Here is a 22,495-nt window from a genome sequence, read left to right as displayed (position 1 = left end):
CACAAGGAGAAGGGGATGACCGAGGACGAGATGGTTGGACAGTGTTCTTGAAGCTGCCAGCATGAGTTTGACCAAACTGCGGAAGGCAGTGGAAGACAGAAGTGCCTGACGTGTTCTGGTCCATGGGGTCACGAAGAGTCGGACATGACTAAACAACTAAACAACAACAACAAAGAATATGGTTGAAATTTGGCATATGAAAGGGGGGAAAGTAGTTCTGATGGAGCTTTCCTCCTCAGCATGCCTCACCTAAAAAAGAGAAACACCTTTCATTTCTCCTCATATCATATACTGTTTTTGTTCAGTTTTGCTCAGTTCAGTATTACAAGTTTCTTTTCCTCCCTGGACTCCTCATCTGTTTTATTCCAGTCACTCTGCTGACATCAAGCTGGTGAAGGCTGCTCTAAAAGCTTCCAGGCTAGGCTGCCGGTGACCTCTGAAGACCTTTCACAAATTCAAATTTCACAATGAAATATATTATGCTCGTGGAGCCAGTGCTGTTCAATATCCTTACAGCATAATGCCATTGTCATCAGAATTCCGTCCCACTGTGATAATGGAGTCGACTCCCTAGTGTGTTTAAGACTGCAGCCTTGATTAGCAGTGGCTTGGATGCAAATATTGTTAATTGTGGGTACATTTGAAAACTGGAGGTAGGGTGGTGGGAGACAGTTTAGGGTGAAACCTTGTGACTTGACAAGGTATTTGCGTGTTCAGACCCAGAAACCTCCCCCCTAAATAAATTCACACTTGACTCAAATTTTGGTTTGGTTTTTGGCAGAATCTAGGCCACAACTTTATTGATTACAGAAAGTGACTGGTTGCATAGGCTCTGGTTCAACTAGCTCCCTGCCATGTAGGTAGTGCTGACCCAGGGTTCCAGCATAGGTCAGCCAAGGGTGAACACCTGAATAAGAAGAAAGCCAGGCACGGACTAACACCGCCACCCAAATGTCGCCTGGACTCAGGCACGGGCACAACCCCCTCTCAGGGGTTGACCAAACCATCGAGTCCCTGGATTCCTTTAACGGAATATCCTTCACATAGGGATGGTGAGAGCGTTCTCCCATCCCTATCACCTGAACCAGAGCCTATCTGCAACCTTACAAGTTGTGACAATTTGCTACGCAGCAGGCGAAACCCAAATGGCAACAGCCAATCAGCCAAGTGGGGAAAATTCCTGTCGTGCCCCTGTCCCAACGACAGATGACACACGACGGCATAGCAAGGTCAAACGCAAAGCCCTAAAAGTAGGGAGAGGTGGGTGGGTGTTCTGAATGCATGTGCTGAAAAAGGAAGCTCTGGGTCACATGTATGGGCATAAATAGGTCCCTGGAACCGTTTGGACTCCGTCCCATTGGCCAGATTGTACCCAGCTTCAAGGGACCTACCAATTGGGTGTTGTGGCTGACCAATCGTACCCACCCACAACACAGGGTGTGGGTTTTCCAGGTCTCACCGCAATATGTGCCCTCTGTAAGGGAGGACCCAATTTGGGCAAGATGCAGAGAAAGCGAGGTACGCTTAGATTCCATTGTAATTAACCTGACCGTTATGTACTCAGGTTCGATTGCTTACATGTTTAGGAAACTATGACAAACCTAGACAGCATCTTAAAAAGCAGAGACATCACCTTGCCAACAAAGGTCTGTATAGTTAAAGCTATGGTTTTCCCAGTAGTGATGTATGGAAGTGAGAGCTGGACCATAAAGAAGGCTGATCGCCGAAGAATTGATGCTTTTGAATTATGGTGCTGGAGGAGACTCTTGAGAGTCCCATGGACTGCAAGAAGATCAAACGCATCCATTCTTAAGGAAATCAGCCCTGAGTGCTCACTGGAAGGACAGATCATGAAGCTGAGACTCCAATACTTTGGCCACCTCATGAGAAGAGAAGACTCCCTGGAAAAGACCCTGATGTTGGGAAAGATTGAGGGCACAAGGAGAAGGGGACGACAGAGGACGAGATGGTTGAACAGTGTTCTCGAAGCTACAAACATGAGTCTGACCAAACTGCGGGAGGCAGTGGAAGATAGGAGTGCCTGGCGTGCTCTGGTCCATGGGGTCACGAAGAGTCGGACACGACTAAACGACTAAACAACAACAACATGAATGTAAGAAAAGCCTGCTAGGTCAGGCCAATGGTCCATCTATAGTCCAGCATCCTGTTCTCACAGTGGCCAACCAAATGCCTGTGGGAAACCTGCAAACAGGGCCCAGGCACAAGAGTAATCTCCCTCACTGCAGTTTCCAGCAACTTTAGGAGCATTACCATAGCCATCCTGGAGGGTTTTCTAAAATGTAATGCTGTGCACCATATGGGCCATTCCCTGCTAGTTGAAACAGAAGTGACAACACATGGAGATAACATGGGTATTGGGAAATACCCCCCCCCCAAGTAAAAACAGATCCTAACAGAATTGGCAAATTCTATCAACTGCTACGCTCACAAATGCTGGTCCTACCCCCTAATCATAAAATACACTCCTTAAATAGATATGTTGCCTGCTGTTGCTATCATGACTGTTTCACTCATAAGGCTTTTATTGTTAGCAATTATTGTTATTAATCGATTTTCCTTGTTAGTTAACGTTGTTAAATTGAGGGGCAAAAGAACCTTATGTTTGACAAAAGGAAGTAAATATGCAGTAACTTATCCTTGCTGTCTTCTTATGCCTCCTTAACTTCTTCATATGTTAACAAAAATGGACAGAACAATATAAATTGCTGATATATATGTGTTTCTAAAATGCATAAATTTCATCCATTCAGATAGCTTTCCCCTAATATATAATATGGCAATTTTTTCTCCTGCCACCTCTAAATTCCATTCTCTATTTTTGCTCTACCCATTGTTCTGTCTTCCTTTCCCAGTATGACAAGGACTATTGCTATAATTGTCTTACAGGACCCATAATACTTTGCTCCCAAGTAATGATAATAATACTGTACATTAAAAGAACATACCAACCACAGTCTATATTTAGTATTACTCTGCTGTCACTTTTACAAGCATACTTTGTATTTTAAAAGCTGCACATTTTCATTTTATCTTTTTGAATCTCTGAAATATGTCGCAAAGATACAAAAGGCTGGAGGATAAAAAGAATTCTTCTATTCAAAGTCGGGGGTGGGGCCTTTCATTTGCTGAAAGTTTTGTAGAATACTCAACTTAGATTAATGGCTTGCGTCCTACGAAATTCTTACTTTTGTGGTGTATAGCAAAAATGAAAACGGTGGCTCAAATAGTGGGTTCCATAGGAGCCAAGTCTTAGGGGCCAAGGTCCCAAACAAAATATTTGAGCCCCCCCCCAAACAAGTTGATGGGCTTTGCCATTCTACTGGTGTGTGTGTGCTTTCTGTCATGTGATCGATTATGTGGGGTGGGGCCTACCTTCCCCCCGCCAATATTTTATTCAAGTTGCCCCCCCCTGGATTGGTTCCTTTCCTTTTCACAATTTTGTGTCACAGGAATGATCCTCACACAACACTTTAAAATTCTGAAGTGAGGAGACGTTATCCGAAACTCAACCTGTGAAAAACAGAAATGTGTGCCATAATTCAGGTCACGGTAGCTACATCATTTTTCCAATAAGGCAAATATGCGGTTCTCTCCCATGTTATGATTTTAGATGGTGACCTGAATAGCAGGAACACTTCTGTGACTAAAATAAATAAATAAAATCAATTATTTGATTAATTAAAACTCTTGCGAAATTTGGCATGAATTCAAAATCTGGTAAATTTCTCCTGGTAGGAATATTGCCCTCCCTAGCATATCAGAACGACAATATCACTCAGAAAAGCCTCTGGCTCATAGGCAGGGCTGGGGATTGTATTGAGTGAGGAAGCTGTTGGGAAGGGGCTCATGGAAAAGATCCCAGGTTTAATCCCTGATTTCTCCAGGTAGAGCTGGGAAAAGGTCCTAGAGTCTAAAATCCTTAGAGAACAGGAGACAGTGTAGAGTGAGATGGACCAAAAGAGCAGCCAAAGTGGTCAAGGGGATGGACTGTGACTCCCCTATGAAGAACGGTTGCAGCATTTGGGACTTTCTAGTTCTGAGAAAAGGCTTGTTAGAGATGACATGATATAAGTTTATAAAATTATGCGTGTGACTTTCTTTAACTTACAGAAGCAAAAAGTCTGTCTAGAACTGCATGCTGCCTCTCTTACTGAATATGTAAAGAATGATTTGATTCATGGGAAGGCAAACTAAGGCCCAGGGGCTGGATCTGGCCCAATTGCCTTCTAAATCCGGCCCACGGACGGTCCAGGAATCACTGTGTTTTTACATGAGTAGAATGTGTCGTTTTATTTAAAATGCATCTCTGGGTTATTTGTGGGGCCTGCCTGGTGTTTTTACATGAGTAGAATGTGTCATTTTATTTAAAATGCATCTCTGAGTTATTTGTGGGGCATAGGAATTCATTCATATATTTTTTTTCAAATTATAGTCCGGCCCCCACAAGGCCTGAGGGAAAAAGTTTGCTGACCCCTGATTTGATTCCCAGAGGACTACATGTCCCAAAGGCACCTACTTTATTTAAGAATGATAAGACTTTTGTTGAGAAATGGGTATCTATCCTTAACAAAATTATGCATGGCGAAAAGACAGTGGATAGTGAAAAGTGCCCCCCTGAAACCCTTTCATAACACTCATGCGGCTGAATGTTGGAAGATTCAGAGCAGAGAAAACATTTCATAAGGCACAGCCTTAAACTATGGAACTCACTCCCACAAGAGGCAACAATGGCCACCAACTTGGGCGACTTCAGAAGAGGATTGGACAAATTCATGGAGGATAAATCTACCAAGGGTCACTAACCACCATGGCTGTACTCTGCCTCCACAGTTGCTGCTTCTGAATACCAGTTGCTGGAAACCACGGGAGCAGAGAGCGATCTTGTGATGGCCTGGGGCTCGGGCTCAGACTCTGAGCCAGAGTAGTCTCAGTCCACACTGGATCCTTTGCCTCAGGCAGCAGCTGAACCTAGTCTGGGGCCTGATTCTGGAGAGCCCCAGTCTGCACAGGTTCCCCCGCAACAAGCACCAGCTGGGCCGAGTCAGGGGCCTGAGCCTGCCCTGGCTCCAGATGCGGGGATTACCTCGTTGCCTTCAGCTGGGCAATCACTTACAGCTGCTGCACTACCAGTTGGGTCAGGAGAGGCTGAGGCGGCCCCCGGGTCTAGTAACCCACTGACATCTCCTGAGCTGCAGAGACTGAGGTCTGAGAGAAGGAGAGACCTGAGAACTCGCAGCAGGAGTGCTTGCCTTCGGGCGAGACAGGGAGGTGAGTAACCGGGGGATCAGGACCGGCCATTACCCTGACAGAGCTAAAAGGCTGCTGGACCCCGTCCCAGGTTGCGGGAGCAACGTTGCTGTTTGCCAGAACCTGCCTGTGATCCTGTGCCTGACCTTGCCTGGTTTCCTGCCTCGTGTCCTGCCTTGGCCCTTCGGACTGACTCCTTGTGGAACCCTTGGATTCGGGACCGGACCTGGACCGCGGTTCTTGGGTTACCCCTGGGCCCAGCACAGAACTTGTGCACAAATCCTGCTTGCAGGTTTCTCACAGGCATGTGGTTGGCCACTGGGAGAACAGGAAGCTGGACAAGATGGGCCATGGGCCTGATCCAGCACACTCATCTCATGTTCTTGTATTCTGTTGGTCTAACAACGTAAGGCAGTTTTCTTCATTCCTATGATCTTGGAAGCTACAACTTCTCCCTGACTCAGTTTTCTAAACCTTTCAGCAAAAATCCCCCCTCCTCATATATACCTGACTGTCCCTATTTAGTAGGAACCATCCCTGTTTTCTGTTCTCTCTGCTGGTAAATCCCTGTCCCTATATTTGACTTTTGCGGGATGTTTTTGTAACATGTCCCTACTTGTCATTCTTCATGGTTCACCTCTCTCCCCTCTGGCTCTCTTGAATTTAAATCTCTGAGTGGGGTAGTGGCAGAGGATGCAACTTGTCTCTAATGCATATGCATGTGGATACACATGTAAAGACGATAACACTATGCAGTTCACATTCTGTTGAGGATCATTTCATAATACTGATAATAGCTTATGGGGCAGAGTTATTTTTCTAACACACCTTTACAAGAGGAAGAAACGTTTTCTTATTTTTTTAAAAAACAGAGCTATCACAGAGTGCATGGGAAATTTGAAATGGGGAGGTGTGGGCTTCAGATAGTAACTCTTGGTATGACTCACAGGGGTGCTAGAAATCTGCCCCTTTTATCTATGACAGTGCTGCACAATGGTTAGAATGTCAGGATAGCACCTTGGAGTCCAGAGTTCAAATCCTCCACTCAATCATGAAGTTCACTGCATGACCTTGGGCCAGTCACCATCTTTCAGCCCAACCTGAAAGGTCCATAGAGGAAAGTTGGGATATAAATTTAACATTAATAATACTGGAAGAATGTGCATCTTACGCATTTTAGAAAGATAGGATAGATTGGAATTGGGAGAAGCCATGATCAATTCTGTTCTGCTGTGGCCAGGATGGTTCTCAAGCATCCTAAAATTGTAGATAGTTCTAAAGACTTGAGCAGACATTGGGAAGCCACCTTGGCCAAGAAAAGTCTTTCTGCCCATGTGTGACATCACCTATAACCAGGGAAATGCCTTATAGACATGTAGTAGATTTTGGTAAAGGTAAAGGTAAAAGACCCCTTACAGTTAAGTCCAGTTGTGAAGGACTCTGGGGTTGTGGTGCTCATCTCGCTTTACTGGCCGAGGGAGCCGACATTTGTCCACAGACAGTTTTTCCGGGTCATGTGGCCAGCATGGTGAAACCAGAGCAGCACACGGAAACGTCGTTTACCTTCCTGCCGGAGCGGTACCTATTTATCTACTTGCACTTTGACGTGCTTTCGAACTGCTAGGTTGGCAGAAGCAGGGACTGAGCAACGGGAGCTCATCCCATTGCAGGGATTCGAACCACCAACCTTCTGATCAGAAAGCCCTGGGCTCAGTGGTTTAGACAACAGCACCAGCCGTGTCCTGTGTGGAATTTGGTAGATTTCAGTAAATAAGACTTCATTCTGGCCCCAGTTCAGTTCTGTTGCAGCTGGAACCACTTTCACACCACCAAATCCTCAGTAGAATTCAGCAGCACCCCTACAAATAAATGTTGTGCCTTGAGTTAGGGACAGCAGTAGCTGGCGAGGAGACGCAAATCCCGCACTCCCCTTTCTCTTTCCATTCATCTCTAATTCCAGGAAAAGGCAGCTGCTAGCAAATGGCTCCAGCACAAGAGAGGCCTCAAATGTCCTTTCTAATTCTGAGATGTGCCAACCCCTATTCACAAGTGCGCGAGGTGTGCTGTGGAAGGCCTGGTGACAAGGAGGTGAAGGCAGTTTTGCCATACAGAGGCAGGCACAAGGAGGGGATGCAGGAGATGGCAGATATGGATTTTTTGAAGGGAACCATCGCGCTGTGAGCAGGCCTCACCGAAGAACAGTGTGATCTTATTACCAGCATCTCTGTCCTTCCTTTCGCTCACCTCCCCACCCCATTACTTTCCTGCTTGTTTTCTTCTTTGCTTTGTTGCTCCTGTGATGGAAGATGGAAGCTCTTGCAGTGAGAGTTTTCTGCTGATTTCTATTAAGTGCCCAGCAAGTCTTTAGGTGTTAGAAAAACATTAAGTGATAAAAAAATAAATAAAAAGATTCGGAGATTTGAAACTGTGCCGCCTCATGCAATCTTACTTGAGAAACACATTTATTTAGGCACAGTTATGGTCCTGGCACAGAGACAAACACTGGAAAGCTGACAGAGACTGTAAATAAGCAAGGGGTATTCAGATAAACAGCAAGGAATGGAGGTGTGGGAAGTATGGAGGGTGGTCTGATGTAGCTTCTTCATTAGAAGTCTGGAGATTGGACCAGGAGACTATAATGAGATTCAGAGATGATACTAAATCAGAAGAAGCTGCAAACCTCAGTGAGGATAGAGAAATTTACATGCATCCATCTTTTCCCGAACCTACTAAGGCCAAGGTAGATGACATTTAAAATGATATAGAGTTCCATTCCAACTGGAATACCGATTAATGGCGGTGGGGGAATAAGCATGCTTGAGAACATCAGTGATGTACAAGAGAAGGGAACCTCATGGAACAGAGAGAGATCTAGCCCCGGGTCATTCATTTCCCTAGTCATTTTGCAACAAGGCTATGTTGAGTGTTGTGAAGGCAACAAAGGAACATGGGAAGCTGCCTCGTACACAAAGACAGACCGTTGGTGTTATGTAGTGTAGTTTCACCCTGGGCCAACAGGGGGATACTGTATATAGTTTTCACTCAGGTCTGTAGATAGTTTTCACTCAGGTCCGCGGCAGTTATTTTAGGCGGGAACTCTGGGCTGTTGTGGTTACAATGTTGACAGCCGGCTGCCTATAAATACAGGCCGGCTGAGCTGTTCGCAGTCAGTTGTATTCCAGCTTACCATAATAAAGAGCTACTTGAAGAAATCGCTGTGCCGGCTGCTATGTCAACCCACCACCTAACACTGGCGACGAGGATGGGATGGATGGACATCAGAGCACAGCCAGATGCGGCCAGCCTCTGAACTGAGCTGAATCACTGAGCTGAATCACAGAGCGAAATCACTGAGCGAAATCACTGGGCAGAACCAATTCAGAGCTGACTGTTCTGGCTAGAGCACTGTGTTCCATCCATCGCCCTTCACGCCGGCATCGGAATCATGGCTTCACTTGTGCCTCTACCGCCGTTTGCGCCAGCCTCTGAATCGTGGGACTCCTACCTCGCTCGGTTCGACTGCTACCTCCAAGCCAACGAGCTGACAGCAGTATCAAAGGATCGGAAGCGGGGCCTATTCCTCAGCCTCTGTGGGCCTGAGGTGTTTGAGACGGCCCGAGTGTTGGTTGCGCCTGAAGCAGTCCAGGCAACACCATGGGACACGATCCAAGAGAAGCTCCGCAACCACTACGCACCAAAGCCATCCAAGATTGCTGCCCGCCATGCGTTCTACCACCGGAACCAGGCAGAGGGGGAGTCAATCAACAACTACACCACCGCCCTGCGACAGGCTGCAATGCACTGTGAGTTCCGAGACTTAGACGATGCCCTGATGGATCGAATCGTCTGCGGGGTCCGGGACATCCATCTGCAACGGCGCCTCCTAGCCAAGCCAGACCTCACGCTACAGAAAGCCATTGAGGAGGCTGTGGCCTCAGAAGCTGCTGAACGCTCCGCCCAGGAGATCCGCAAGTCCAGCAGCCCGCGTCTTGCTAGGGAGCCAGTTCCGGTGCATCATGAAGAGGCCAGCAGTGATGAGGCATCCTCCAGTGAAGACGATGACGTGCACCAGACAAAGCGGGAGCGTAGGAAGTTCCAACAGAAGTCCAAGGGCCAACCGGAATGTGCTGGCTGCGGAGGCAACCATTCCCGTGCCAAGTGTCGATTCAGAGACGCCATCTGTAGGAAGTGTTCCAGAAGGGGCCACATCGCTAAGGTCTGCCGATCGGCTCCGTCTGACACCCCCCCTTCATCGACTCGCAAGTCCAAGTCTTCACTCCAGTCTGCCAAGGAAAGTTGTTTCGCTCTCACCAACTGCCGCTGCCCGTCTGGAACCACGATTGGCCAAACCGACTCGCCTACGCAACGCAAGCTGAACGTCACGGTGCTCATTGAAGGAGCTCCATGTGACATGGAGATTGACATCGGGTCTGCCCTGTCCATCGTGTCATGGAGCACCATCAAAAGACTGGTACCCAGAGTGTCCAAAAGGCAACTCGACTCTCACCGCGTACACCTGAGAGACTACCAGGGAAACGACATTCCCGTGGTAGGCGTTGGCCGGTTCCGAATCGCTTTCAAGGATTTTTCAGGCCTGCTCCGGTTGGTGGTGGTCGAAGGTCAGCGGCCAAGCCTCCTAGGGCTAGACTGGTTTGATGCCCTCGGCCTGGAAGTCACCGGCATCAACTGCATCTCTAACGCAGAGACTGAGGGTCTGGTCAAAGACTTTGCCGAGGTTTTTGACAGCACCTTGGGCCAATATACAGGTACGCCCATCTCCTTTAGCCTTGATCCACAAGTCGCCCCCATCAAGCTAAAGCCACGCCGGGTTCCCTTTGCTCTCAAGGCTAAGGTGGACGAACAACTGGACAAACTGATCGCCCAAGGAGTTTTGGAGCCGGTTGACCACGCAAGGTGGGAAACCCCCATCGTCACGCCTGTCAAGCCAGATGGGTCGGTGAGAATCTGCGCTGACTACAAGTGCACGATCAACAAGGCACTTCAGCAGCACGCTTATCCGGTTCCTGTTGTCCAACACCTGCTGCATTCCCTGGGTGAGGGTAAGGTCTTCGCTAAGCTGGACCTTGCCCAAGCCTATCAACAACTGCCAGTCGATGATGCCACTGCTGAAGCCCAGACGATCGTCACCCACCGGGGGGCTTTCCGTTGCCGCCGGTTGCAGTTCGGGGTGAGTGTGGCTCCTGGCATCTTCCAAAGCCTTATGGAGCGTCTCCTGCAAGGGCTTCCGGGCGTGTTACCATATTTTGATGACGTCTTGGTGTCTGCAGACTCACACCAGCAGCTGTTCGAGCGCCTCCGTGCCGTGCTGACCAGGTTCCAGGAGGCCGGGCTCAAGGTAAAGAGGGAGAAGTGCCAGATCGCCGTTCCACAGGTAGAGTTCCTGGGCTATCTTATCGATGCCTCCGGTCTTCATCCAACCACATCCAAGATCTGCGCTATCCAGCAGGCCCCCACCCCAAAGAACAAAACGGAGTTGCAGGCATTCCTGGGGCTGCTGAACTTTTATAACATGTTCCTGCCCCACAAAGCCACAGTGGCTGAGCCTCTTCACCGACTCCTTAGCACTAAGACGCCTTGGGCCTGGGGTCATCGGGAGACGGCGGCCTTCAACGCGGTCAAGGCTCTCCTTTCTTCAGACAGTGTGCTGGTACAGTACAGTGAATCCAGGCCGCTGGTCCTTGCCTGCGACGCCTCACCTTTTGGCATCGGTGCTGTCCTTAGTCACCGTTTTCCAGATGGAAGAGAAGCACCGCTCGCCTACTTTTCCAGGACACTATCTCCGACGGAACGGAATTACAGCCAGCTCGACAAGGAGGCATTGGCACTTGTGGCTGGAGTGAAGAGGTTCCATGAATACCTCTATGGCAGGACTTTTGACCTCATCACTGACCACAAGCCACTCCTGGGCCTCCTCGCCGGTGATCGTCCAACTCCACCGGTCCTCTCACCACGCATGCTGCGATGGACTGTTTTCCTGGCTGCCTACCACTACCGGCTCATCCATCGCCCGGGGAAATCGATGGGCCATGCCGACGCCCTCAGCCGTTGCCCTCTTCCAGCATTTGTGGAAGACCCGGCTCCAGCTTCATCGCTCCTTCTGATTGAGGATCTTCCGGCAGCGCCTGTATCGGCTGCCACTGTGGCCTCCGCATCTGCCCAGGATCGCACCATCAGCCGGGTGCTCAACTGGGTGTGGAGGGGGTGGCCACAAGGGCCTTTTGCATCAGAGTTTCAGCCCTTCGCAACCAGACAACATGAACTCTCAGCTCATCGTGGCTGCCTGCTGTGGGGAGACCGCGTCGTGATTCCCCAGGGACTCCGTCAGCGCGTCCTGGAGGCTCTGCACGTTGGCCACCCGGGAATTGTCAAAATGAAGGCGTTGGCTCGGTGTTACGTCTGGTGGCCTAATATGGACGATGCCATCACTGCCTGGGTGTCCGCCTGTCAAGCGTGCCAGGAGTCGAGGCCTGCACCACCGGCAGCTAAGGGACACACCTGGGAGACGCCAAAGACACCCTGGTCGAGGGTGCACATCGATCTGGCTGGCCCCTTTCACGGCCGGACCTTTATGGTAGTGGTGGACGCCTATTCCAAATGGCTGGAGGTCGCCCTGATGCCCTCCACCACCACCGAAGCTGTCATCCGGGTGCTGCGAGGCCTGTTTGCAACACATGGGTGTCCTGATGTCCTTGTCTCTGACAACGGACCGCAGTTCACGTCAGGCACGTTTGAGCGGTATCTTTTGGGACTGGGCATCCGCCATGCCCTAACGGCACCCTTTCATCCATCCAGCAACGGGCAAGCGGAAAGAATGGTGCGATCGACAAAAGAGGCACTGGCGCGCCTGGACCGGGGAGACTGGCATGAGCGGGTCGCCGAATACTTGTTCGTGCAACACATCACCCCTCATGCGGCCACAGGGAGGAGTCCTGCTGAACTGCTTATGGGCCGCCGCCTCAGGTCACCGCTCGACCGGCTACACCCAGACTTTGCCGTGGCTGAACCCCCAGGCTGTGCCAATGCACCACGGTCATTTGTCCCAGGAAACCAGGTCTTTGCCCGGAACTATGTGGGGGACATCCCTTGGGTGCCAGCCACAGTAGTGGGAGTCACTGGACCTCGCTCGTACCAGGTGGCACTCGAAGACGGACGCTTGTGGCGACGGCACATAGACCAGCTTAGGCGCAGGGTTGGGGACTTGGACACTACCGAGGTGCCCCCAACTGCGCTTGCGGCTCCAGAAGAGACACGTACAGATGGCGAGGCCCCACCTACACCTCCCTCGCAAACTGCCAGCGTGGAGCCGAACCAAGCCGTTTCAGAACAGACTCAGACCACTCCACTTGCGGAGGCTCCACTCACAGCAGCGGATCCAGGGGAGTTGGTTCCAACGCCACCTAGGGTCGCACCACAGCCTCAGCGAGAACTGTGTGGCCCTCCGGACTTGGCTACCAGTCCCCGGCGGTCTGGCAGAGTTTCCAAGTGCCCAACTTATTTAAAGGACTATGTTGTTGGACAGGTATCACTGTTGGTCTAAGTATGGGAAATGTAACCGATATGCTTTTGTGCTTAATGGAACCATTACGCGTAGTGCTGTATATAAGGAAACCATTACGATTGTACCTAACGCCTTATCTCGGTGGGGAGGGGTGTTATGTAGTGTAGTTTCACCCTGGGCCAACAGGGGGATACTGTATATAGTTTTCACTCAGGTCTGTAGATAGTTTTCACTCAGGTCCGCGGCAGTTATTTTAGGCGGGAACTCTGGGCTGTTGTGGTTACAATGTTGACAGCCGGCTGCCTATAAATACAGGCCGGCTGAGCTGTTCGCAGTCAGTTGTATTCCAGCTTACCATAATAAAGAGCTACTTGAAGAAATCGCTGTGCCGGCTGCTATGTCAACCCACCACCTAACAGTTGGTCCATTGAGTTCAGTACTTTCAAAGTGATGCTCAGTGGCTCTCCAGTTTCAGACAGGGGTCTCTCTTGAACCTGGGACCTTCTGCACTCAAAGCAGCTGTTCCGTGACTGAGCTTTGGCCCTTCCCCCTCTCTGTAAAATGGGATATACATGGTTATACTTAGCAACCACCTTTTTGGTATAGGAACTAGTTACGAAAGGGATTATTCCAGTTATGTGGAAATCCAGCAATATGTTGACTAATCTAGAATAAATCATTGGGGTGGTGTGATTAATCAGTTCAAGAAAGAGTTGTTTTTAAGAAAAAATAATTCAGGAAATATGAGAAAATATATTTATTTTTGGCTTATTCTCATAATATGTCTTAAGGGACACTAGATAGCCAGTATGGTCTAGTGGTTAGAGTCTTGGACTAGGACCAAGGAGACCAGGATTCAAATCTTATTGGGTGACCTTGAGCCAGTCATTAATTCCTAGCCTGACCTGCCCCACGGGGCCCTGGAGAAGATAAGATGGAGGAGGGCAGGACTATGAATGCTATTTCGAACACTTTAGAGGAAAGGCAGAATATAAATGAAGTAAGTAAGTAAACAGGTAAATATGATAATGTCGGGATACTTTATTATTATAAAAAGGCCTGTTTTGAGGGCAATGCACAAATTGATGGATTGTATGCTGCATGTCATTACAGCATCCTGCTTTTCAAAATGAAGTAAAATATAATTAAAATAACAGCACATTAATAAAACTCCACACATTATGCATGTCCAGAGGGGCTGATTGATTAAACTTTTCATTGTGCCTCAGATCAAAAGCAAAACAAAGAGAGACAGAAAACCAGGCTCAGATGTTGCATTTGTGGTATGATAGAACCTGAGGAATGATGAGGAGAACAGAGGGCGAAGATAAAGCAAAGTTGCTTTTCACAGACGGGCTGTGCTGAGCTGCATCCATGAATGCAGTAGGCGCTGCCAGTGCTTCCTAGACAAGGTGTATGGGACACTAGATAGCCAGTATGGGACTTCACTAGAAGTGGCAGCAAAAAACATGACCTCTCCCCAAATAGCAGATTTCCCAATGTAGAGATAACAGAAAGCTGTTACACCAAGTCAGGGGTGGTTCGCACTTATATGTACACCTCTTAATTTGCTGTAATGATTCACAGCTGAATGTGTGAACTGACTCAATTAACAGCATTGAACCTAAAGTATATATGAGCAATGCTATGATGCTGGCCCTGTGATGACTAATTCAGTCTCACCCATGCAAGCTGCAGCTTCATGCTTGTGTCATCAAGTTAGAAAAATGCAAATGTGTCTTTGTAGAGGAGCATAACCTCTGGGAACGCAATTTTCACCGACTGAGCCCAGCATTTGTCCCTTCTGATTGACAGAGGTCTTTCTGCTCACCTGTTGCTTGGTTCTTTTAATTGGGGGCATCAGGGATTGAATCAAGGATCTCCTGCATGCAACACAGGTGCTATATGGAATCCCACAGGAATAGAAACCTCACAAAATATTCGCTTTTGTGGCTCGTTCACATTCCTCAGCTGCAGTGCAAATGAGGAAGGGAATAGCTTACACTCTTCTGGAACTACAGAAAGGCTTGGGCGTATATTCGCCACATCTGCATTTTAGATGCCCAAGTGAGAAATACAGTCAGTTCCTTAGGATTTGGTGTCCTCAGCTTTCATATTTTTAAATAAGTCATTATGATTACTAATCGAAGAGGTTGGAAGCATAATGCCAAAGGTTATTGGATCAAAGGATGGCTGAATGTAGCTTGTAATGGCCAGAGTTTTTGTGCTCTGTACAGCTCCTTCCACTTCCCCCACATTTATTCTGGACATTCTCAAAGTGTTTCTTTCCCTTTATCTTCTTGTGCTTTGCACCTGAGTGGTTGAAACTGTGGGTCTTAAGAGGAGAAAATACTTAATAAATATATATAAAAGTGTAGACCTTTTTTACAGCACATAATGTAGGCTTTCTTTGACGTGTGAGGGTCGGCTTGACTGGAGTTGTCCAGAACTCATGGAGGGCTCTGCCCTTAGCACTGACCCAACAGAACTTTTATGTCTTTCACATCTAAAACCTTCAGAGGCAGCTGCCTTGATCTTAGAAGAAGAAGAAGAAAAAAGGCTGGGGAATAAAGCAAAACTGACACTCAGAGATTTGTCTTGTAAAAGTGCTTGTAATACATCTCTCTGGGGAAATAATTTCCCAAATGCTCAAAAGACACTGCAGAAGGAAGGAGCAAAGAAGGCTGAGGCAGACGGGAAGAGAAAATTAGATGACGATTTTCAGAGTGATGTAATTTTGGGAAGAGGTTAGTGCAGGAAGGAAGGAAGATACAGCTGTGGGAACTAATGATTGCATGCAAATGCAGGCAACAACCCCCACGATCCTTCTCAAAAAAAACTTTCTCTAGCCCCTCACCTCTTTATCTGCACCCCACAGCAGGGGACCAATCATGTCTTTGTCCTCTGCAAATGTCATTTGGAACTTTGCCAGGGGGGATGCCTTGGGGGGTGTGTGTGATTTGAATTCAAAAGAGGGGGTGGGAGACAGAGAGTTAAGGATGAGCAAAGTGTTAATTTCTCCATCAACCAGCAGCAAAGTTGTTATTTCTGGTTCTTGGAAATTTGTGATGTGCTTACATCACCACCTGCCCGCTTCTGTGCCATTGGTGCAACCTTCCCAAACACACCTCATGCCATTATCCTGAGTTAGGTGGGTCTGCAGAAGTTGGGTGGCTGTGTCCACGCTCCCCTCTCCCTGCATTCCCAGCAGGATGATGGAATTCCCGAGCTGTGATTGTTTATGTGTGCTACAAAACTGAGAGGCCGATGGCATTTTTGACTCTTCAGCAAAGCCAGAACAGCCAATTCATTCCAGGTTTTAAAAGTCAATTAATTTCCATGCTTCTAACCAACCCATTAAAGTATCACTGAATCGAGATGCTATTTTTAAGAACATTTCATGCCAAAAGAAAAGGGAGGGAGAAAAGGAGTGTGGAAAGGTTTCTATGAACGAAAACCACGCATTGTTTGAAAAGCCATTTTAGACATATTGCCTAGAATAAAAGAGATTTGTGTGGCTGACTTTAAACAACCACCTTTCACAGGAAGGCAGTTCTAACAAAAAAAGATTTAAACTCCACGCTTTAGTCCTGCAATTAATTAATGAATAAGGTGACAATAAGGTAGCCAGCATGAGAAGTCAAGACTGGGTTGAGGGATGAAAGGAGACACAGTTGGGAAATACTTTGACTGCAATGAAAGATCCCACCCTCATCTGACAAGGCAATGTTGTTGTTGGGGAATATATTGCAAGATGCAGAGGTATTTAAGCAGAAGCTGGACAGGCTTCCGTCAGCGATGCTGTAAATTCTGGCACTGAGCAGAGGCTGGGTGAGATTACCTCAAAAGTCTTTGCTAGTTCTAAAATTCCTGTGATTCTATGTGTCCTTCATGAGCTTATGTCAGCATGACACCAAAATACTGTCAGGCAGACCTTAGTTTCCTACACCCCAAAAGGCAAGGAGCTAATTTACTTCAGAGTAGCTAATGTCCAGCCCTAAACAGTTATGAGAGGTTGTTAAGCAGAGATAAGTAGGATCTACCCTCAGGGCAACTGTAGCTTATGTTTAGGGCAGGGGTCCCTGATCTTTTTGGACCAGTGGGGGCACATTTGGAAATCTAAGAAACTGTCATGGCCCTCCACAAAATATCCATTTCACAGAAGAAAAACTGGTGATGCTCAGACCTCCCCACAGCGATAGACAGGAGGTCTACATTCTTACACATGAACCAACAGAGATAAAAAGCAGGCAACACCCCTCAAAAAGCAGGCAGCACCCCCTAACTAAGCAACAACAACCCCCAAAATCCTCATTTAAACACACACACACACGAGTGGCAGAGGCCATTGGCAGGGATGCTATATTGTGGACCCCAGGTTTAGGACAAGGCAGCAACTGCCCTGGAGTAACTCTAACTAATTTGCCTAGAGGAGGAGTAACCAACATAATCTGTGATAGATGTTGCTGGACGTTTAACTCCTATGAGCCTCAGAGGGCATGTCAAATGGTCAGGGATGATGGGAGTTGTAGAATCATAGATTTATAGAATTGGAAGGGACCGCAAGGGTCATCTAATCCAACCCCCTGCAATCTTTAGCCCGGTGTGGGGGTCGAATCCATGCTCCTGAGATTAAGAGTCTCCTTCTCTACCAACTGAGCTAGTTATAAAAACACCTGAAAAGCAGCACATTGACTACCACTGGCACAAAAAGATGATGTCTCCACCAGCCGCCAAGTGACACTGAGTCTCAGAACAGGTAAGCCACAGCTTCAGATTCATGGCTTCATGGGGCAGGGAACATGTTAGAGGTCTGGCCATGGGCCGAACGGCAGTGAAAGTGCAGGAGAGAGACATCCGTAACACAGGACTGGAGTATTCACATCTCAAAGTGCCTTTGAGCCTCCCTCGCACTGCATGTGCGCATGAGTGGATGTAGTTCATGCCAGCCAGAAAGCGGAAAAGAGCCATTTTAAAAAAACGAATATTAGTTAATATTACATTCCACATTACAGGCCAATTTCAGCAAAAAGCCATTTAAAACCTTGGGTATAGAAGTGCCATAGACTGGAACGACAGATGGCACACACTCTTTAAGCTTCGCTGCCACACAGAGTCTGTCCCAAATTCTGATGGAGCCTAAAAAGGATGAAAGCAGGTGAGAATGAGAGTGGCTCTATCCGAGCATCCCTTGTGGGACCTGCCGTGCCCAAGCAGGCCCAGGCTGGAATTGCAGCAAACTGGGCTTTGCTCCAGACTTGTGACAGTAAAGCTTTCTCAGTTCTCAGCCAGCTTTCTCTCCCTTCCTGCTTTACCTCTTGGCTGCTGTCTAAAGAAGAGGTACCAGTCCAAGAAAACACTTCTAGGTAGCTTGTAAACACTGATTAGAGGAAAGTCACGCCAGGGTGATGGCTGCATTCTGCATCCAACTTAACTTCTGTGTCAGGCGTCATCTCCTGCCAAGCACAAGCAAATGTCTTCAGAGATGAATGGCACCAAGAGTTTGCCTTGGACCACATAGGTTCAGATCCTCGCGTGGCAGCAAAATGCAGTGGATCATCTTGGGCTAGTCGTCCCGCTGCCTGACTTACCTCGGTGGGGGCTTGTGCAGATAAAATGGGATCACCTCCCTGCTCCCCCCTCGCAAAATCCTTTGTATTCCTAAACCTCAAGGGACCCCTTCCCAGCCTTCCTGAGTGAGAAGGAGGGAGAGGCGTTGTTGTTCTTCCCTCCGCGGGAGTCCTGCCTTCTCCTTGGCGGGGGTGGGGTGGGGTAGGCGCTTTCCCTCAAGAAATTCAAAGTGCCCAAGATGAGCAGCCACCTCTTCCCCCTTCTCGGCTCACCGGGGACCGTTGGCTGGCTCTTAGAGGGATGCTCAATCCTAATCCCGTTTACGCAGAAGGAAGTATTGTGAAGGCAAAGGGGTTTCATTGTGTAACCCGGAGCGCATCGACTCCCATTAGGCGCTGCGGAACTTCCAAGCGTGGAAACATGCTTAAGACCGGGGGGGGGGGGTCATGTTTGCACTGCCTGGCTCTCCTTCGAGTCTCTCCCCCCGCGCTCCTGTGGCGCCCGGGCAGCGCGAAGTTCAGGCAGCCGCCGGAGCCGGAGGAGAAAACGACCACAGCAGGTGGCTCTCTCTCCGGAAAGTGCAGCACAACCGTCCGGGGAAAGACATTTCGGAGGCAGGGAGACCCTGCCCAGCTGGGGCTGTCTGTCGAGGACCAGGAGTCGTCCACTCGACTGGTCTAGCAAGCCCAACACGCAGAGATTGTCCCTGCGCCCCTCACCAGGGCATCGGGGCGCCTGAGAAGCCTGCCTTCCCAGTGGGTTCCCCCGACAGCCGCTTACCTGGGAGCAAGTTCAAAGGGGACTCGCTTTTGAGCAGATGCGCACACGAGGGCGCTGTCCATGGGGCGTGCCTGGAGGAGCCACATATTCCCCAAACTTCATTCAAAGAGTCGCCCATTCGCCCTCAGATCCCCCCCAGCCCACCCACATATGATAGGCTGCTTCCCACTCCGTGACCCCCGCTATTGCTCTCTATTTTCGCTTGGCCCAATACTTTGGAGAGGAAGGCGGCGGCACTCGGGAGGTCCTCGCCGTGCGCCTCGACGGCACGCGCCCCGGTGGGGGAAAGGTGCTCTCGGGAGCCTTACCTGAGCCGAGGAAGCTGCTTCAGCCGCCGAGTTGGAGGGAGCCGAGCGCAGGCATCCTTGTCCCTCCCCCGGGCGCGGCCGATCCTCGCCTCGGGGCCCCTGCCTTCGGTGGGGAGAGCTTCAAGTAGGCGGAGGGTCAGCGTCCGGGAAGCAGCGCCGCGGCGCAGGCGGAGCCAGAGCTGGAGATGCGCCCTTGCGCGGCCGAGAGCGGCGCTGCTCCGCACAAGCCTTCAGCTGCAGCAAAGCTTCCCTTCGCTTGCGAGCCGGAGACCCCCGCCGAGCGGAGTGTCCTCTCCTCCCGTCTCCCCTCCTCCCCCCCAGGGGGGGAACTGTGCCGCCAAACGGGGGCTCCGGCTGCCTCTCTCCGACTCTCCCTCTGCCCCAAGCCAGATACTTGGCATCTCCTCCCTAACCATCTTCTCCCCTCCCATTTCTCCAAGCCCCCCCCCCCACTCCGCAGCCCGCCCACCCTCACTGCCGTGGCTTTTTCCTGGTCAACAATATGTCATAAGCTCAGACAGGGCGGCACGGAATGTGAGAGAATCACCAGCTTGATTCCAGCAATAAGATTGTTTTGTTTTGTTCCAGATTTGAGCCCTTCATTTCTAAACCCAATCTGATGACTGGGAGATATTTGAACAGCCCAGTCCCTAGGCTTGTTTACTCTCAGGCATAAGACTCGCTGTCTTCCATGGGATAGTTTCTCCGAGGTAACTGTGCAGAGGATCGCAGCCCCAATGCCTCATCGGTATATTTTCGGAACCATTTAATTTATACCTATGCTTATTGGGGGGAGTTAAATAGGACAGCATCTCTAAACGATCTATAGTAATAGATGGATTTAAAAAATAATAATTAAAACTGTATTTATTATAACCTGTTCTTACTTGGGGCTGCCAAGTAAGGGGCTGAGGAACTAACTTAGCTGCCCATGTTCAGCCCCAGATGTTCCCAGATGCTCTCGCCTGGTCTGAGACCGGTTGGGGTTTTGGGAGCGGGGACGGCTAGGCAAATTTGAATTTGTGCGGCTAAGACTGAGGGATGGTTTTCCTTTTTAAAATTGTGTTACCTTCAATACTCTTCCAAAGGTTCCCAAATTACGCAAACAGTAAATTAAACTGTTAATTTGAGCCTACAACCGACAGGGAATAAATCTTACTGAACTCAGTGGAACTTATTTCTGAATGGACATGCATGCGATTGCCCTGTAAGCTGCAAGCCTATGAGCAGTTACTGGGGAGTAGGGCCCACTGAGCAGAGTGGGGCTTACTTCTGAGTAAACATACATAAATTTGGGTTCTGCCATAATCTCCAATCGATTTGCAGTGCTAATGATCAAGCAAGGATATGAAGAATGCACTTGTCACTCAGTCTGTATGCCCAATGGACTGATACACAAACTACAGACCATTTTAAAGACCTTTCTTCCCATGTTCTGCACCCCAAGGTGGGTGAGAGACTTGGGATTTTGTGAAAAGGGCCAACTGGATTCCTCTGTAATTGCTGAAAACCTGCTGAGCATTCACCATTTTACCCCTTACTGTGATGCTGTATTAGTCTGGTAGATAAGGGAGTGGTTGATGGCTAATTTATCCACTCCACTCCGTGGAATCTCTCTGCCAGTAAAAATTAAGAGATGCTTCCGCTTCCACTCCCCGCACCAGTCTGATTTTTGTCTAGTCTGAGTAGAAATGTTTAAATCCCTGTGGTATTGAGCAAGTGACATGCTCTCCCACCCCACACTGAGGAAAAAGAAAAGACACCACAGGGCAGCCTTTGCCAACCTGGTGCCCTCCAGATGTCGTTGGACTACAGGTCCCATCAGCCCCAGCCAGCGGGGGCTGGTGGGAGTTGTAGTCAAAGAACATCTGGAGGGCACCAGGTCCATAGGGGAACTTCCATACAGAGGAGCGCTTGATTTTGTGCACTTGAAACAGCAACATGATGACAGTCTTGCTGGATCAAGCAAAGATGATGCTCGTATTCTGCCTCTGATAGCCAGATATCCCTGGGAAGTTTGCAGAAGTTGTGATGATATATGGACAGTAAATTGGGCACCAACAACTTTCAGAATGGGTTAAGTTATGTGCACAGAGGATGGAACCATCAGTAACAATTAGCTATGTCAGCTAAGTGGAACCTCGGTGTTCAGAGGCAGTGAAACTCTATGCTTGCCAGATGCCAGGGGCAAAAGCAGGGCACAGTGGCCATAGAGACCCTAATTGATTCACTTTCAGCATCTGCTCACCAGGTGTTGCCACAGAATGTGGAAATTCCCCTTTTGGATAGAGATTAGTTTAGTGATATGCAGCATATGGTCTCCATGATTAAGATATCATGGTCAGACCCTGACATCTCCCATTTAAAGGATCAGGTGGTAAGTGATGAATAGGGGCTGAGCTAGACTGGTAGAGAAAAAGTGATTTATATGCATTGTATGTGTGATAGAACATTGTGCCACAAGATGGTGACGTGGAGTCCAGTTTTCCTCTACCCGTTTTCCCTGTTTAAATTTACAACACTGAAATGTTTCTTTGACGTCTCTAGATACAGCCAAAGAACACTGGATCTGAGATGCTGGGGTGTCACCGCCAGAAAAAAATTATCAGTATGGACCAATGAATATCAGGGGCCTACCAATGTGGTGCCAACAGGTACACAGGCAGTTGCAAAGGCTGCCCCTGGGGCCCACAGTGTCTCCCCAAACAGCTGAAATTAGGCTTGAAAGAAGCATTTTGGTGCAGTCAGTATAATAGGCTGTGGTGTATGCTTGGCTGTGTGGTGTATGTATATATGTGTGTGTGTCTGTGTGTGTGTGGTGCCCACAACAGTTCCTCCAGTGTGCAAACATGCCCACAGACCCCCAAAAGGTTGGCATCACCTTGCACCATAACTATAAGGCAACTTTGTATGTTCCTATCACAGTCCTAGCTCTCATATCCACGGTAAGACTCTGTCCTCCATAAATTTAATGCAACCCTTTCCTAAAGTTGCTTTCAGCATCACCACAACTTTTGAGAATCCGTCTCATAAGTTAAATTATGCTTAT

General features: G+C 48.8%; 1 protein-coding gene across 2 annotated transcripts in view; it reads right to left on the bottom strand.

Moving 5' to 3' along the window:
- SYNDIG1L (synapse differentiation inducing 1 like) overlaps positions 1-22,495 on the bottom strand; it is a 97,785-nt gene that overhangs the window by 36,293 nt on the left and 38,997 nt on the right. Inside the window, exon 1 of one of the 2 annotated variants that reach the window (XM_083510189.1) lies at positions 19,447-19,856. The exons of the other annotated variant lie outside the window; for it this stretch is intronic. The gene's annotated coding sequence lies outside the window, so the exon portion shown is untranslated. Of the gene's footprint in view, positions 1-19,446; positions 19,857-22,495 lie in introns of those variants that run through there. 2 annotated transcript variants of the gene reach the window in all.

This window comes from Podarcis liolepis (genome assembly GCF_965112155.1).
Source record: "Podarcis liolepis genome assembly, chromosome: 1".
NCBI classification, from domain to species: Eukaryota; Metazoa; Chordata; class Lepidosauria; order Squamata; family Lacertidae; genus Podarcis; species Podarcis liolepis.
Note: the sequence above shows the minus strand (reverse complement) of the source record. Positions and strands in the feature narration are given on the sequence as shown.